The sequence below is a fragment of the Triticum dicoccoides genome, chromosome 2B, assembly GCF_002162155.2.
Source record: "Triticum dicoccoides isolate Atlit2015 ecotype Zavitan chromosome 2B, WEW_v2.0, whole genome shotgun sequence".
Taxonomy (NCBI): Eukaryota; Viridiplantae; Streptophyta; class Magnoliopsida; order Poales; family Poaceae; genus Triticum; species Triticum dicoccoides.
The window spans coordinates 602355895-602373332 of record NC_041383.1 but is presented as its reverse complement, the minus strand read 5'-3'; positions in this window follow the sequence as shown (position 1 = coordinate 602373332).

Here is a 17438-nt window from a genome sequence, read left to right as displayed (position 1 = left end):
TCTGATCAATTATGAGTTTATGGTCAGATTATCATGAATATTGTTTAAGTTTTCTCTAAACTCTTTTATGCATCATTGTTATAGCTTCGTATTTCTTCTCCGATTTATTGGTTTGGTTTGGCTAACTAGAATGATTTATCTTGTCATGGGAAGAGGTTCTCTGTAATGGGTTCAATCTTACGGCGCTCAATCCCAGTGACAGAAGGGGACATGAAATGTATGTATCGTTGCTATTAAGGGTAGAAAGATGGGGTTATTTCATACGTGAGTTTATCTTGTCTACATCATGTCATCTTGCTTAAGGCGTTACTCTGTTCTTTATCAACTTAATACTCTAGATGCATGTCGTATAGCGGTGGATATGTGGAGTAAGTAGTAGATGCAAGCAGGAGTCGATCTACTTGTCTCGGACATGATGCATATATATGATCATTGCCTTGGATATCATCATGATTATTTGCTTTTCTATCAATTGCCTAATAGTAATTTGTCTACCCATCGTATGCTATTTTCTCGAGAGAAGCCTCTAGTAAAAACTATGGCCCCCGGGTCTACTTTTATCATATATTAAAATCCAAAAATAGCTTGCTACAATTTTTCTTTACTTATTTTATTTTATATTTAGTGTGATCTCTCTCTCTCTCTCTCTCTCTCTCTCTCTCTCTCTATATATATATATATATATATATATATATATCACCATGCAATTTAATCTTGCAATTAACCGCCAAGGGAATGACAACCCCTTGTTCGCGTTGGGTGCAAGGATTTGTTATCTTTTGTGCAGGTGCTGCTTACATTGTGTTGCATGGTTCTCCTACTGGATTGATAACCTTGGTTCTTAACTGAGGGAAATACTTATCTCTACTATACTGCATCATCCTCTCCTCTTCGAGGAAACAACGCAGATCACAAGTAGTAGTGGGTACCCGCCAATAGCCTATTGACGTATGTGTCGCGGCCATTTACTCCAGCCTGCCACTTGTATATAATCCAGGCTGCAAATGAAAATATTGTTGTGGTAGGTTAGCTGATTCAAATAGCAAACAATTATTGGTAAATCAGATCGCATCAAAAATAAAACTAATGAGAGTAACTTATAACAAAGAACGAGAAGTACGTTAAAAAAATTACAAACAATACATCAATACTTCATGAATGCCTAGCGGTGGCAGGTGAGACTCCTAGGAGCACCTGCCACTAACTTCGAGTCGCTGCTAAAATGGCATCAGTGGTGGGTGGGCACCCGCCACTGATCATATACATACCTTTGGCGGGCTTCTGCTTGCACCCGCCATTGTTATCTTATGACAGCCAAATATAAGAAAGTGTTGTCGTGGTGGTGTTTTTGGGTGCCGTTGCAACTGTTTTCTTTATAGCAACAATATTAGTACCCTAAAGTAATAAATAGTACACTTCAAATATACACCTTAGTTTAACAAGTCTCTAATGTTTAATACTTATACACTACAATAAAATAAGTGCATACAACATATATATGTTCAATAAAGTGCCAGCTAGTACCATACAAGTACCGACATCTGGATCACCACTGAAACTACTATGGTTATTGTGGGACATCATACGACCGATAGATTTGTGTTGCCGCCCTTGGCCTACTCAAATTCATTAAGAAATAGTAAGAACGCCATCCTAGCTTGCATCCCTAATACTATGGAAATCTGGATCCAACTTGGACCACTGATTGACATTTTCTCTGCCTCGTTGGCGACTAAGGGTCAAGGGTATGCCATTGTTTTAACAACACTGTCATGGAATTAACACGTCAGATGTCCTCATGAAAGGACTTAGTCGTGGAGCCATCACTACGGGTTAGCTTGAAGGGGTTAAACCGGACAAGGGACACGGGAGTTTATACTAGTTCGGCCCCTTCGATGAAGGTAAAAGCCTACGTCTAGTTGTGATGGGATTGATTGGGTTTCGATGATCAGGTTGACGCCCAGCCGGTCTACAGAGTCGGTCTACAGAGTCCCGAGGCCGAATCATACAAGGGTCCGGCTCGGTCTCTCCTTTCCTAACTTACAACACAAGTTTACATAAGTATAGCGGTTTGCTATCATGGGCCCTAATCCGCCACTGGGCTCTGGGCCTCTAAGCTTCATAGTAAAACGCCATCTTCTGAGTCTTCATGGGCTTCAATACGGTTGAGGGTAAACCGGCCCCTCCTGGGCGGTTTATACTCAATAGTTATATCCCCAACATTAGGCCCCAGAGTGATTTGAACCTGTTCATGTCAATCTTCAGTACTTAGAAAAATCCTGTGAACATCTTCATTTGCTTCCGGTAAACCACCATGACGTCTTGCTTCATAAACTTTGTTAAACCGCCGTGACTTCATCCTCTGGATACAGCAACGGATCATCATGACGTCATCTCTGTAAAAAACGAATAAAAAGATTCCCTTCATTAATGTCATCCCGGAAATCGAGGCGACAGCTGCGCCACTTGCCGCTTTGGACTCCTCGATTTTTGCGCCAGTCTTTATCTACTTTCCCTGTTATAAATAACCCCAAGAGGCACTTTCGTTTTCCCCCTTTCTCCTCATCTTCTTCCTCGCGACCGAAGAGTTCTAGCGCCGCCGCCGAAATCGATCTTCAAGTCTGCACCGACCAAGGCCGCTGCATCACCCTGTTTGTTCCAGAGATCCTGCCGCGCTCCTCCGCCGCCGAGTAGCCCTGGTAAGTTCACTCCCTGTAACCCTATATCTTCATTAGGGTTTTCGAGTTCATCCATGTCCGCCGCCGTTCCTTAGTTCTTCCGCAACCTTCTCGTTAGTCCGTTTACTGAGGGTGTATATATGCGTCTGCCAGGACTTGACTTGCGGCTAGATTCATTTTGATAGTCCACCGTACCGTAGCTTCTTGCTGCTCGTAACAGACTCTGCCTAGATCTTCCCTGTTCCTCTTAACTCCATTGTAGGGTTCAGAAAATTTTCTTTAGTTATCCATGGTAGATCCAAAATTGTACTGCAATATTGTCAAACCTGTTTTTGTAACACTTAGTAGATTTTGAACCCAGGCCCTTCTGCCTGCGGTCGGTTTAACCTTTGATAACCAATCCGCCATATACCATTAGCCCTCTCTTAAACCGCCAATTGACTTTGAACAGCAACTCTCCAGTTTAACACTGAATAATGCACTTAAACCGTTTAATTGTAAACCGGCTTTTATTTTCCTTTCAGTTTCCTTCCGAGATGACCAAACAATTCTCTGCTTGCAATTGGGTTCCATCCCGGATTACGGAGACACAAATCAATGGATATGTCACCACCGGCGCTTTACCCTCAAAGAGGGTCCTTCACTGGTGAGTTCCGGGCTCTGAATGCCCACCTGTACCTCAAGATGGAGAAGTGATTGTATTTATGCAACACTTAGACCGGGGATTCAGCCCGCCCAGATCAAAAAATTTCCGGGATATCCTCGCAAGCTTCCAGCTCCATCCACAAGATATTGGACCGAACTCCGTGTCCAATATATGCAACTTTCAAGTATTCTGCGAAGTCTACCTTCAAGAAGAGCCATCTGTGGAGTTGTTCCGGGATTTTTTCCACTTGAACCGCCATACAGAGTTCTCTGATGGTCCCAACACAGAGCTTGGTGGTGTTTCAATTCAGAAGAGGAAAGAAGTTGCCTTCCCACATGCAAAACATCATAGCCATCCTAAAGATTGGAACCAAACTTGGTTTTATTGCCGGAATACTGCCCCTGATGGAGAAAATCCTCTGCCGGGTTACCGTCCCCACCGGCTTAGCAACGGTCACCCATTACCTTCACGCTTGTCTACCGCGGAACAAAAAAACTTTGCACCTAAAATCGCCAAGCTCCGGCCTCTCATGGCCAACGGTTTGACTTGCATTGACCTTGTCCGCTGTTGGGTATCTTGGGGCATTTTGCCTTTAAGCCGCCGCCCCGGATTGATGCATGAATATACTGGCAATGTCAAAGACCCTTAACACTATCATGAAGTAGTAATGACGGACCTGGAAGTCACTGAATCTGTGAAGAAGATGCTTGATGAAACAATCTCTGTATGCAGTCAAACCGGGCTGCCACCTTTTTGCGTCTCCAATCCTCCGCCAGCAGTAAAGTCTATCTTAATACTTACTGAATCGCCTCCGCCTTAATTATGTGCTAACATTTCCTTGCCTTAATGACACAGGCCAACAGCTCCTTCTGGAAGCGAAATAAACCGGCCAGAGCTCCTCGTGCGAAGACTAAGGCCACCAAGAAAACTTCCAAGAAGAAAACCGCCGAGTCTTCTGATCCGCCAGAAGATGAGGAATCCGACGCAGAGGTAGAATTTGACTCACTTGGCTCCTTATTCGTACATCTTATTGACAATGATTATTCTCAGGACGATGCTGAGGCCAGCCACGCAGACCCTGTTGAGGTAATCACTCTTTCTTCCGATTCAGATCTTGTGCCGGTTCAAAGAGTCCGCCGCACAGTTCGGAAAGTAAAATACTCTCACCCCCTTGCTCATTTGGATCCAAAAATTTCTTTGAAGACACAGCAAGCTGCAGAACGTCGCACAACCCGGCACAGTGGCCAGCAAATCACCTCGTCCGGTTTACCAGATACACCAACCCGAAAATGTCATCCAGAGGTGACTTGTTCTCCTGAAAAACTTTATCCTTTGAAGGGTTTCTTCCGATGCCCACTCAATCCGTCTGATCCGAATTATCAGGCATCCTCCAACTCGTCTGGTGGTTCATCAACCACTCAGCTGCCTCCCCTCAAGACCGTCGCTGGGTAAGTACACTATTCCTCAAATTGTTTCTTCATGCATCGGTTTATCATATTCTAACTTTGGATGTTGTAGCGCCAAGGCCCGATTGAGTAAGAAAGCCAAGACCAGCAGCCATACTGACGATGTTGATCCAGAGAAGACCCCAGAGAATGAGGGTGAAAATCCTGAGATTACCACAGACCATTCTGCTCCAAAAAATCCAGGCGCTGATGCTAACCTGCCAGAAGCTGAACCGGAGACACGGGTTGATACATCAACTCCTGATGCCACCCCTCCAAGTCCAACTGTTGATCCGCCAAACCCTGTTACCAAACCGCTGAGCCCTGCTGCCAAAGCACCAAGCCCTGTTAAGGAGAATGTCAATCCATCAAGCCCAGCCAAGGATGATGATGTTGTTATTACTGGCACTGCATATACCACCCTGGGCAATCCAATTGATTTGTCTAAACATTCCGCCAAAGATGAATTTGATTTCATGAACAAGGGGAAGATCAAGACCGATTTATCAGACTATGCTGACTTGTCTGCTCAGGACCTTCATTCCTGTTCCTTAAACCGTCTCTTCACCAGCCAGGACTATGAAGCCGGTTTGGTAAATTTGATGAAGGAGCGCTATGAGGTAAACCGTTTGATCCTTTATTCTGCACCTTCATTGCATTGTAGCCCCCAAGGGCCGGTTTGTCTTAGAAAGTCAAACCAGGACTTTGTATATTCCATATTGTACTTTGTTGATTTTCCTTGTGTATGTTTGATCAAACACACATTAGCCCCCAAGTGCCATGATTAAAACTTGTATTAATCCGTGGGACTTCAATAATGAGTAGAAAAAAAATGATCCACATTAGCCCCCAAGTGCCAAGTGTATAACTAGTTATATGCTTGGGACTTTCAAAAAAGATATTGACATGCTCTTCTGACTGTTGCAGAGTGAAATAAATCAACAAGTATCTAAAATTGCCAATCTTTAAGAAAATCTGAAACCCAACAAACAGAAACCACTAAGGCCAGGGATGAATTGAAAACCGCCTTAACCACCAGGGAGCAGCTCAAAGTGTAGTTCAAGTCTGAGCGGACCAACTGGGATACCAAAAAGGCTAGATTGCTGAAGCGGGCGGAAGACGCTGAATCAGCTCTTAAACCGGTGATGGAAGAGCTGACTGGATTAAAGTGCCAAGTCAATGCCATGACTTCTGCAATATTTGGTAAGCACTGTTTGCCAAGGCTTTATGAATATTCCGCTTTGAAATTTTGTTGGTTTAACGTGAAATCCTTAAACCGTTGTAGGTAGCCGCATTGCTCATCTGGGCTCTGATATGCGGATGAAGCTCAAGGCCGCCTATACGTTGATTGAACAGCTGTATACCGGTGCCCACGGGTTATCTGCACAACTTCTTATGACAATGCGGCCCCGACACTGATCAAGGACACTCTGGCTAGGTTATCCATGATGCCAGCGAAGATAGAAGAGGTGAAGCGATCCGCCGCCAGGGCTGGCGCTTTGTTAGCACTCACCCGAGCCAAGGCATGGATAGCTGACCTTGATCCGGTCGATATTGCGAAGGGCTTTCCAAGTGAACAAGAAAATGGGGCGGTGTTTGATAACGACGCCCTCGAACGTGTGACAAGGGAGATGCGTCCTCTGGCGAGTCAGTTGGCAGAAGAAGCAAACTTGACGGTTCACCGGTCCTTCTATGATGCTAACAACAAACGGGTTGAGGCTGTTATTCCGGAAGTGCAAAATCTTATCCCGCCAACCCGTAAGCACACTTACGCCCTTGACGTTGATCCGACTGAACTTATAAGTGAAGAGGCTGTCTTTCAGGCCTTAACCCGGATTGACTGGACCACCGCTGATTTCCAGCCACTGGATGGGGAGGAGGAGATTGAACCGACGCCAGATGACCCATCCACTTCGCGTCAACATGGCGATGAAGCTTGATCCGGCAATCCGGTGGATATTGCAGAAACTGTCCGGTTTAAGACAATTCCATATTTTTGGGCCGTGAAGCGCCTTGTAATAGGGTAGCAAAAATACTTTGATCTGCTGCCATCGTGCAGTGGGAAATACTTTATGTGATCCATCATGAATAGTTCAATGTTGCCTCATATATCATAGTATGCAATTCCTATGTCTGCATAAAAAGAATTGTCCTGGCGGTTTACCGCCGAACGAGTCATAATGCCCAAGATAAAGTCTGATTCATAATCAAACCTTAAGAAATATGAAATAACTCATACATGTGATTTGATATCACGTTAGTTGGTTTACCAACTTTGATTGTAATAAGGGTGAAGACCCAAATCTGGAATTTTGAATAACTCCATCATGTATTGATGGCGTATAATAAGTCATGCCGGGTTATAATGAACCTTAGATGATCAAAACTGGTGACGAGTAGTCAAAGCCAGGCCGGGTTATAAAACTCCGGTTTGATAATAAGGTCTGTCAACTTGTAGTTGAAAACCAAGCCGGTTTAAGGAACACCGGGCTAATAAGATGACTGAAAAGCCATACCAGGTCATAGACACCGGTTTAACATAGAATTTATCAAAAGAAAAATGACAAACGCAAATAAAATCGTGTAGTCGAGGCTTTTCAAGGGCTGCCAGGCCCAAATTCAAGGCTTTTCATGGGTTGCCAGGCCGCTGAGTTAAACCATTTGACAAAGCCTTTTAAGATGGGCCTCCAACTAACCAATCACCGTTTTAACTTTGACAAGTTTAAGGTCTCAATGAGAGTAACTGTCAAACGTTCGGAGGGTCATGCCAGGATTACCTGGATAGGAGTGGCTTACTTGATGAAGGTAGGTTAACCCGGGGTTTTAGGTAAATATACCAGACTTCCAAGCCATGGGTCGATACCCAGCTACAAGGGTCCCTTCAAACTCCTTGGTATTTGACACAAGGAGCCCCCAAGTAACATGATGAGCTGTTCTCATTGGGTGCCTATGTTTGAGTTGTGCATAGCATCTAGACTCTCTTTGGCCCCTCGGGTGTGAAGCTCCCAAGCTGTATTGTGGCATGATAGCCGGTTTAACAGGTAGTACTCCACTTTATCAGCTGAAGCCCCCAAGTAACTCAAAGGATTTTTGAGAAAAACAGCAGAGGCCCTGCTTATAGCAAGGATGCTAGTTTACTTTATTGATCATAACATATACATGGTCGAAATATGTACATAAGAAAAGCCTATGGCTCAAGTGTAGTAAGGCCGTAGGAGAGCTATGTTCCATGGCCGCCGGGTCTCCTCCTCGGAGTTGCGTGAGTTATCTCGAACGTCAATGAGGTAGTATGATCCGTTGTGTAGATTTTTGCTGACCACAAAGGGCCCTTCCCAAGGTGGGGATAACTTGTGCATGTCGGTCTGATCCTGGATGAGCCGAAGCACCAAGTCACCTTCTTGAAAGGTTCTTGTCCTAACCCGGCGGCTGTGATAACACCGCAGGTCTTGTTGATAAACCGCTGATCGAGCCAAAGCCATGTCCTGTTTCTCATCTAACAGGTCCAGCGCCTCTTGGCATGCTTGCTCGTTGTCCGCTTCAACATAATTAGCAACCCGGGGCGAGTCATGACGAATATCACTTGGAAGGAACGCCTCTGCCCCGTACACTAGGAAGAAAGGTGTGTATCTAGTTGATCGATTAGGGTGGTGTTGATGCTCCATAAGACAGAAGGTAACTCTTCCACCCAACAACCTAGCGTCCACTTCAAGGGAATCATGAGTCAGGGTTTAATATCCTTCAAAATTTGTTGGTTTTCTCTCTCTGCTTGACCGTTGGTCTGAGGGTGCGCCACAGATCTAAGTCAAGCTGGATGTGCTCTCTTTGACAGAAATCCTCCATCTCACCTTTAGAAAGGTTTGTACCATTATCCATAATATTACTGTGTGGAAAGCCAAAGCGGAAGATAATCTTTTTGAGAAATTGAACCTCCGTAGCCGCATCACACTTGCTGACAGGCTCCGCTTCAACCCACTTGGTGAATTTATCGACCACCACCAACAAGTGGGTCTTCTTATCCTTGGAAGTTTAAAGGGTCCCACCATATCAAGCCCCCAAGTGGCAAAAGTCCAAGTGATGGGAATCATTCGTAGTTCTTGAGCCAGAACATGAGCTCTGCGTGAAAACTTTTGACAAGCATCACATCGCTTTACTAGATCCTCCGCATCAGCATGAGCTGTCAGCTAGTAGAACCCATGTCGAAAAGCTTTTGCAACCAGGGACTTTGAACCGGCATGATGACCGCAATCCCCTTCATGAATTTCCCGTAGGATCTCTTGGCCTTCTTTGGGATAAACACAATGCTAAAATATGCCCGAAACGCTACAGCGGTGTAACTCGCCATTGTGAATAACCATGGACTTGGATCGCCGGACTATCTGTCGAGCCAGAACTTCATCATCTAGTAACTCGCCCCAGTTCATATACGCCAGATATGGAACCGTCCAATCCGGCACAACATGTAAAGCGGCCACCAATTGAGCCTCCGGATCAGGAACAGCCAGATCCTCTTCTGTAGGCAACTTAACAGACGGGTTATGCAAGATATCTAAAGATGTATTAGGAGGTACCGGTTTGCGCTGAGATCCAAGCCGGCTTAAAGCGTCTGTTGCTTCGTTTTTGCGCCGATCGATATGCTCAACCTGATACCCCTTGAAGTGACCCGCCACAATATCCACCTCACGTCTGTAAGCCGCCATGAGTGGGTCCTTAGAATCCCAAGTACCAGAAACTTGTTGAGCCACTAGATTAGAATCTCCAAAACAACGAACTCGACTTAAGTTCATCTCTTTAGCCACCCGAAGACCATGGAGTGAAGCTTCGTACTCATCTGCATTGTTAGTACAGGGAAATATCAAGCGGAGAACATAGCAAATTTTATCACCTCGAGGGGAAGTAAGGACAACTCCAGCCCCCGAGCCCTCCAATTGCCTGGATCCATCAAAATGAGTAGTCCAGTACGTATTATCCGGTTTGTCCTCTGGTGCTTGCAACTTAGTCCAATCGTTGATAAAATCCACAAGTGCTTGGGATTTGATGGCTGTTCGAGGCACATACTTCAAACCGTGTGGACCAAGCTCAATTGCCCACTTTGCAACCCAGACAGTGGCTTCCCTATTTTGAATTATGTCACCCAAAGGAGCAGAACTAACCACTGTGATGGGATGGCCTTGAAAGTATTGCTTGAGCTTTCGACTTGCCATAAAGACTCCATACACCAACTTTTGCCAATGTGGATAGCGTTGTTTTGATTCAATCAGGACTTCACTGATGTAATACACGGGTCGTTGAACCGGATACTCAACCACAATTGCCACACTGACCGCTCGGGCATTGGCAGCCACATATAATAGCAAGGGTTCATTATCAATCGGAGCTGCAAGAACCGGCGGTTCAACCAACTACCGCTTTAACTCCTCAAAAGCCACATTAGCTGCGTCAATCCAGACGAAATCGTCCGTCTTTCTCAACATCTGATACAAAGGAATTGCTTTCTCTCCCAAACGGCTGATAAACCGACTAAGGGCTGCAATCCGACCTGCTAGACGCTGAACATCATTGATACACTTCGGTTTAGCCAGGGATGTAATTGCTTTGATTTTTTCTGGATTAGCCTCAATGCCTCTGTTGGATACCAGAAAGCCCAAGAGCTTGCCTGCCGGAACACCAAAAACACATTTATCTGGATTGAGCATCATTTTGTAAACCCGAAGATTGTCAAACGTCTCCTTGAGGTCATCTCTTAGTGTTTCCTTTTTCCTGGATTTGACCACAATGTCATCCACATAGGCATGAACATTACGCCCAATATGTGTATGGAGACAATTTTGCACACAATGCTGATAAGTTGCCTGGGCACTCTTGAGCCCAAAGGGCATAGAAACATAGCAGAAGGCTCCAAAGGGAGTGATGAAGGTTGTCTTCTCCTGGTCCTTAACTGCCATCTTGATCTGATGATAACCTGAGTAAGCATCCAGGAAACTCAGGTGCTGACAACCCGCCGTCGCATCAATAATCCGATCAATACGCGGGAGAGCAAAGGGATCGGCCGGACAAGCTTTATTCAAATCGGTGTAGTCCACACACATACGCCAAGTGCTATTTTTCTTGAGAACAAGCACCGGATTAGCCAACCATTCAGGGTGAAATACTTCAACGATAAACCCAGCAGCCAACAGCCGGGCTACCTCTTCACCAATTGCCTTGTGTCTTTCCTCATTAAAGCGATGAAGAAATTGCTTGACCGGTTTAAACTTGGGATCAATATTAAGAGTGTGCTCAGCGAGTTCCCTCGGTACACCTGGCATGTCAGAAGGCTTCCATGCAAAAATGTCCCGGTTCTCACGGATGAACTCGATGAGCGCGCTTTCCTATTTTGGATCCAGATTTGTGCTGATGCTGAACTGCTTGGATGAATCGCCAGGAATGAAGTCAACAAGTTTAGTCTCATCAGCCGGTTTGAAATGTAGGGTTGGGTCATGCTCAGTAGTGGGCTTCTTCAGAGGGGTCATGTCTGCCGGATCAACATTTTCCTTATAAAACTTCAGCTCCTCTGTAGCACAAACTGACTCAACATAGGCCGCATCACCTTCTTCGCAATCCAGAGCGATTTTACGACTTTCGTGAACCGTAATGGTCCCCTTATGACCCGGCATCTTGAGTTGCAAGTAAATATAACATGGCCTCGCCATGAACTTTGCATAAGACGGTCGCCCAAACAGTGCGTGGTACGGGCTCTGGATCCTCACCACCTCAAAGGTCAATGTCTCAGACCGGGAATCATGCTCATCACCAAACACAACTTCCAAAGCGATCTTACCAACAGGATATGCCGATTTACCTGGTACCACACCATGAAAAACAGTGTTGGACGATTTAAGACTCTTGTCTGTCAATCCCATGCGACGGAAGGTCTCATAATACAAAATATTGATACTGCTTCCTCCATCCATGAGTACCTTGGTAAACTTATAACCTCCCACCTGATGTGCCACCACCAACGCCAGGTGACCCGGATTGTCAACCCGGGGTGGATGATCCTCCCTACTCCACACAATAGGTTGTTCGGACCACCGCAAATAACGTGGTACTGCCGGTTCAACGGCATTAACTGCCCTCTTGTGAAGCTTCTGATCACGCTTGCACAAACTAGTGGTAAACACATGATACTGCCCACCGTTCAACTGCTTTGGGTGACTCTGGTAACCCGACTGCTGCTGATTTCCTTGATTATTCTGCTGGTTATTGCCACCTTGGTTGTTCTGGTTGCCCTGATTATTCTGAAATCCAGAGTTTGAACCGCCGCCACCATGAAAACCTGAACCTGAACCGCCGGATGGCCCCTAATCATATTGGAAAATATCAGAGTTTTTGAACTCCTTCATAATGTGATAATCCTTCCAGAGACGTGTTGCAGGGAACTGTTGGGGAACGTAGCAGAAATTCAAAAAAATTTCCTACGTGTCACCAAGATCTATCTATGGAGAGACCAGCAACGAGTAGAAAGAGGAGTGGAGAGTGCATCTACATACCCTTGTAGATCGCTAAGCGGAAGCGTTCAAGTGAACGGGGTTGATGGAGTCGTACTCGCCGTGATTCAGATCACCGATGATCAAGTGCCGAACGGACGGCACCTCCGCGTTCAACACACGTACAGCCCGGTGACGTCTCCCACGCCTTGATCCAGCAAGGAGAGAGGGAGAGGTTGAGGAAGACTCCATCCAACAGCAGCACAACGGCGTGGTGGTGGTGGAGGAGCGTGGCAATCCCGCAGGGCTTCGCCAAGCACCTACGGGAGAGGAGGAGGTGTCACGGGAGGGAGGGAGGCGCCAAGGGCTCAGGTATGGATGCCCTCCCTCCCCTCCACTATATATAGGGGCAGGGGAGAGGGGGGAGGCGCAGCCTTGCCCCCTCCTCCAAGGAAGGGGTGCGGCTAAGGAGGGGGGAGGAGTCCATCCTCCCCAAGGCACCTCGGAGGTGCCTTCCCCCTTTAGGACTCTCCCCTTTTTCCTTTATCTTGGCGCATGGGCCTCTAGGGGCTGGTGCCCTTGGCCCATGTAGGCCAAGGCGCACCCCCTACAGCCCATGTGGCCCCCGGGGCAGGTGGCCCCACCCGGTGGGCCCCCGGGACCCTTCCGGTGGTCCCGGTACAATACCGATGACCCCGAAACTTGTCCCGATGGCCGAAACAGGACTTCCTATATATAAATCTTTACCTCCGGACCATTCCGGAACTCCTCGTGACGTCCGAGATCTCATCCGGGACTCCGAACAACATTCGGTAACCACATACAAACTTCCTTTATAACCCTAGCGTCATCGAACCTTAAGTGTGTAGACCCTACGGGTTCGGGAGACATGCAGACATGACCGAGACGTTCTCCGGTCAATAACCAACAGCGGGATCTGGATACCCATGTTGGCTCCCACATGTTCCACGATGATCTCATCGGATGAACCACGATGTCAAGGACTCAATCGATCCCGTATTCAATTCCCTTTGTCTAGCGGTATTTTACTTGCCCGAGATTCGATCGTCGGTATACCGATACCTTGTTCAATCTCGTTACCGGCAAGTCACTTTACTCGTTCCGTAACACATCATCCCGTGATCAACTCCTTGGTCACATTGCGCATATGATGATGTCCTACCGAGTGGGCCCAGAGATACCTCTCCGTTTACACGGAGTGACAAATCCCAGTCTCGATCCACATAAAACAATAGATACTTTCGGAGATACCTGTAGTGCACCTTTATAGTCACCCAGTTACGTTGTGACGTTTGATACACTCAAAGCACTCCTATGGTATCCAGGAGTTACACGATCTCATGGTCAAAGGAAGAGATACTTGACATTGGCAAAGCTCTAGCAAACGAACTACACGATCTTTGTGCTATGCTTAGGATTGGGTCTTGTCCATCACATCATTCTCCTAATGATGTGATCCCGTTATCAACGACATCCAATGTCCATAGCCAGGAAACCATGACTATCTGTTGATCACAACGAGCTAGTCAACTAGAGGCTCACTAGGGACATATTGTGGTCTATGTATTCACACGCGTATTACGATTTCCGGATAATACAGTTATAGCATGAATAAAAGACTATTATCATGAACAAAGAAATATAATAATAACTTATTTATTATTGCCTCTAGGGCATATTTCCAACAGTCTCCCACTTGCACTAGAGTCAATAATCCAGTTCACATCGCCATGTGATTAACACTCACAGGTCACATCACCATGTGACTAATACCCAAGAGTTTACTAGAGACAGTAGTCTAGTTCACATCACTATGTGATTAACACTCAATGAGTTTTATGTTTGATCATGTTGCTTGTGAGAGAGGTTTTAGTCAACGGGTTGAACCTTTCAGATCCGTGTGTGTTTTACAAATCTCTATGTCATCTCCTAGATGCAGCTACCACGCTCTATTTGGAGCTACTCCAAAATAACTGTTCTACTTGGAGCTATTCTAAATTATTGCTCCATTATATGTATCCGGTCTCTCTACTCAGATCTATCCGGATAGGTGTCAAGCTTGCATCGTCGTAACCTTTACGACGAACTCTTTTACCACCTCCATAATCGAGAAAATTCCTTGGTCCACTAGTTACTAAGGATAACTTTGACCGCTGTCCTGTGAGCCATTCTTGGATCACTCTTGTACCCCTTGACTGACTCATGGCAAGGCACACTTCAGGTGCGGTACACAGCATAGCATACTGAAGAGCCTACGTCTTAAGCATAGGGGACGACCTTCGTCCTTTCTCTCTATTCTGCCGTGGTCGAGCTTTAAGTCTTAACTTCGTACCTTACAACTCAGGCAAGAACTCCTTCTTTGACTGGTCCATCTTGAACACCTTCAAGATCATGTCAAGGTATGTGCTCATTTGAAAGTACCATTAAGCGTTTTGATCTATCCTTATAGATCTTGATGCTCAATGTTCAAGTAGCTTAATCCAGGCTTTCCATTGAAAAACACTTTCCAAATAACCCTATATGCTTTCTAGAAATTCTACATCATCTCTGATCATCAATATGTCAACAACATATACTCATCAGAAATTCTATAGTGCTCCCACTCACTTCTTTGGAAATACAAGTTTCTCATAAACTTTGTACAAACCCAAAATCTTTGATCATCATCAAAGCATACATTCCAACTCCGAGATGCTTACTCCAGTCCTTAGAAGGATCGCTGGAGCTAGCATACCTTTTAGCATCCTCAGGATTGACAAAACTTTTCTGATTGTATTGCATACAACCTTTCCTTACGAAAAACTAGTAAGGAAACTTGTCTTGACATCCATCTGCCAGATTTCATAAATGAAGCAAATGCTAACATGATTCCGACGGACTTAAGCATCGCTACGGATGAGAAAATCTCATCGTAGTCAACTCCTTGAACTTGTGAAAAAAAAAACTCTTCTCCACAAGTCGAGCTTCATAGACGGTGACATCACCATCCACGTCCGTCTTCTTCTTAAAGATCCATTTATCTTAATGGCTTGCCGATCATCGGGCAAGTCCACCAAAGTACATGGATCCGTTCTCGGATTTTATGGCTTCTAACCATTTGTCGGAATTCGGGCCCACCATCGCTTCTCCATAGCTCGTAGGTTCATTGTTGTCTAGCAACATGACCTTCAAGACAGGATCACCTTACCACTCCGAAGTAGTATGTGTCCTTGTCGTCCTACGAGGTTTGGTAGTGACTTGATCCGAAGTTTCATGATCAATATCATAAGCTTCCACTTCAATTGGTGTAGGTGCCACAGGAACAACTCCCTGTGCCCTGTCACACACTAGTCGAAGAGACGGTTCAATAACCTCATCAAGTCTCCACCATCCTCCCACTCAACTCTTTCGAGAGAAACCTTTCCTCGAGAAAGGACCCGATTCAAGAAACAATCCATATTGCTTTCGGATCTGAATTAGGAGGTATACCCAACTGTTTTGGGTTTCCTATGAAGATGCATTTTATCCGCTTTGGGTTCGAGCTTAATCCTGAAACTTTTTCACATAAGCGTCGCAGCCCCAAACCTTTAAGAAACGACAACTTAGGTTTCTCTAAACCATAATTCATACGGTGTCATCTCATCGGAATTACGTGGTGCCCTATTTAAAGTGAATGTGGTTGTCTCTAATGCCTAACCCATGAACGATAGTGGTAATTCGATAAGAGACATCATGGTACGCACCATATCCAATAGGGTGCAACTATGATGTTCGGACACACCATCACATTATGGTGTTCCAGGCGGTATTAATTGCGAAACAATTTCCACAATGTCTTAATTGTGTGCCAAAACTCGTAACTTAGATATTCATCTCTATGATCATATCATAGACATTTTATCCTCTTGTCACAATGATCTTCTACTTCACTCTGAAATTACTTGAACCATTCAATAATTCAGACTTGTGTTTCATCAAGTAAATATTCTCAACATCTACTCGAATCATCTGTGAAGTAAGAACATAACGATATTCACTGCATGCCTCAGCACTTATTGGACTGCACACATCAAAATGTGTTGCTTCCAATAAGTTGCTATCTTGTTCCATTTTACTGAAACCGAGGCTTTTCAGTCATCTTGCCTAAGTGGTATGATTTGCATATCTCAAGTGATTCAAAATCAAGTGAGTCCGAACAGTCCATTTGCATGGAGTTTCTTCATGCATATACACCAATAGACATGGTTCGCATGTCTCAAACCTTTCAAAAACGAGTGAGTCCAAAGATCCATCAACATGGAGCTTCTTCATGCGTTTTATACCAATATGACTTACACAGCAGTGCCACAACTAAGTGGTACTATCATTACTATCTTATATCTTTTGGCATGAACATGTGTATCACTACGATCGAGATTCAATAAAACATTCATTTTAGGTGTAAGACCATTGAAGGTATTATTCAAATAAACAGAGTAACCATTATTCTCCTTAAATGAATAACCGTATTGCGATAGACATAATCCAATCATGTCTATGCTCAACGCAAACACCAATCTCGGTGGTAGAGGGAGCGTGCGATGCTTGATCATATCAACCTTGGAAACACTTCCAACATATATCGTCAGCTCACCTTTAGCTAGTCTCCATTTATTCCGTAGCTTTTATTTCGAGTTACTAACACTTAGCAACCGAACCGGTATCCAATACCCTGGTGCTACTAGGAGTACTAGTAAAGTACACATTAACATAATGTATATCCAATATACTTCTATCGACCTTGCCAGCCTTCTCATCTACCAAGTATCTAGGGTAATGCTGCTCCAGTGGTTGTTCCCCTTATTACAGAAGCACTTAGTCTCGGGTTTGGGTTCAACCTTGGGTTTCTTCACTAGAGCAGCAGCTGAATTGCCGTTTCATGAAGTATCCCTTTGTTCCCTTGCCCTTCTTGAAACTAGTGGTTTCACCAACCATCAACAATTGATGCTCCTTCTTGATTTCTACTTTCGCGGTGTCAAACATCGTGAATACCTCAAGGATCATCTTATTTATCCCTGATATGTTATAGTTCATCACGAAGCTCTAGCAGCTTGGCGGCAATGACTTTGGAGAAACATCACTATCTCATTTGGAAGATCAACTTCCACTCGATTCAAGTGATTGTTGCACTCAGACAATCTGAGCACAAGCTCAACGATTGAGC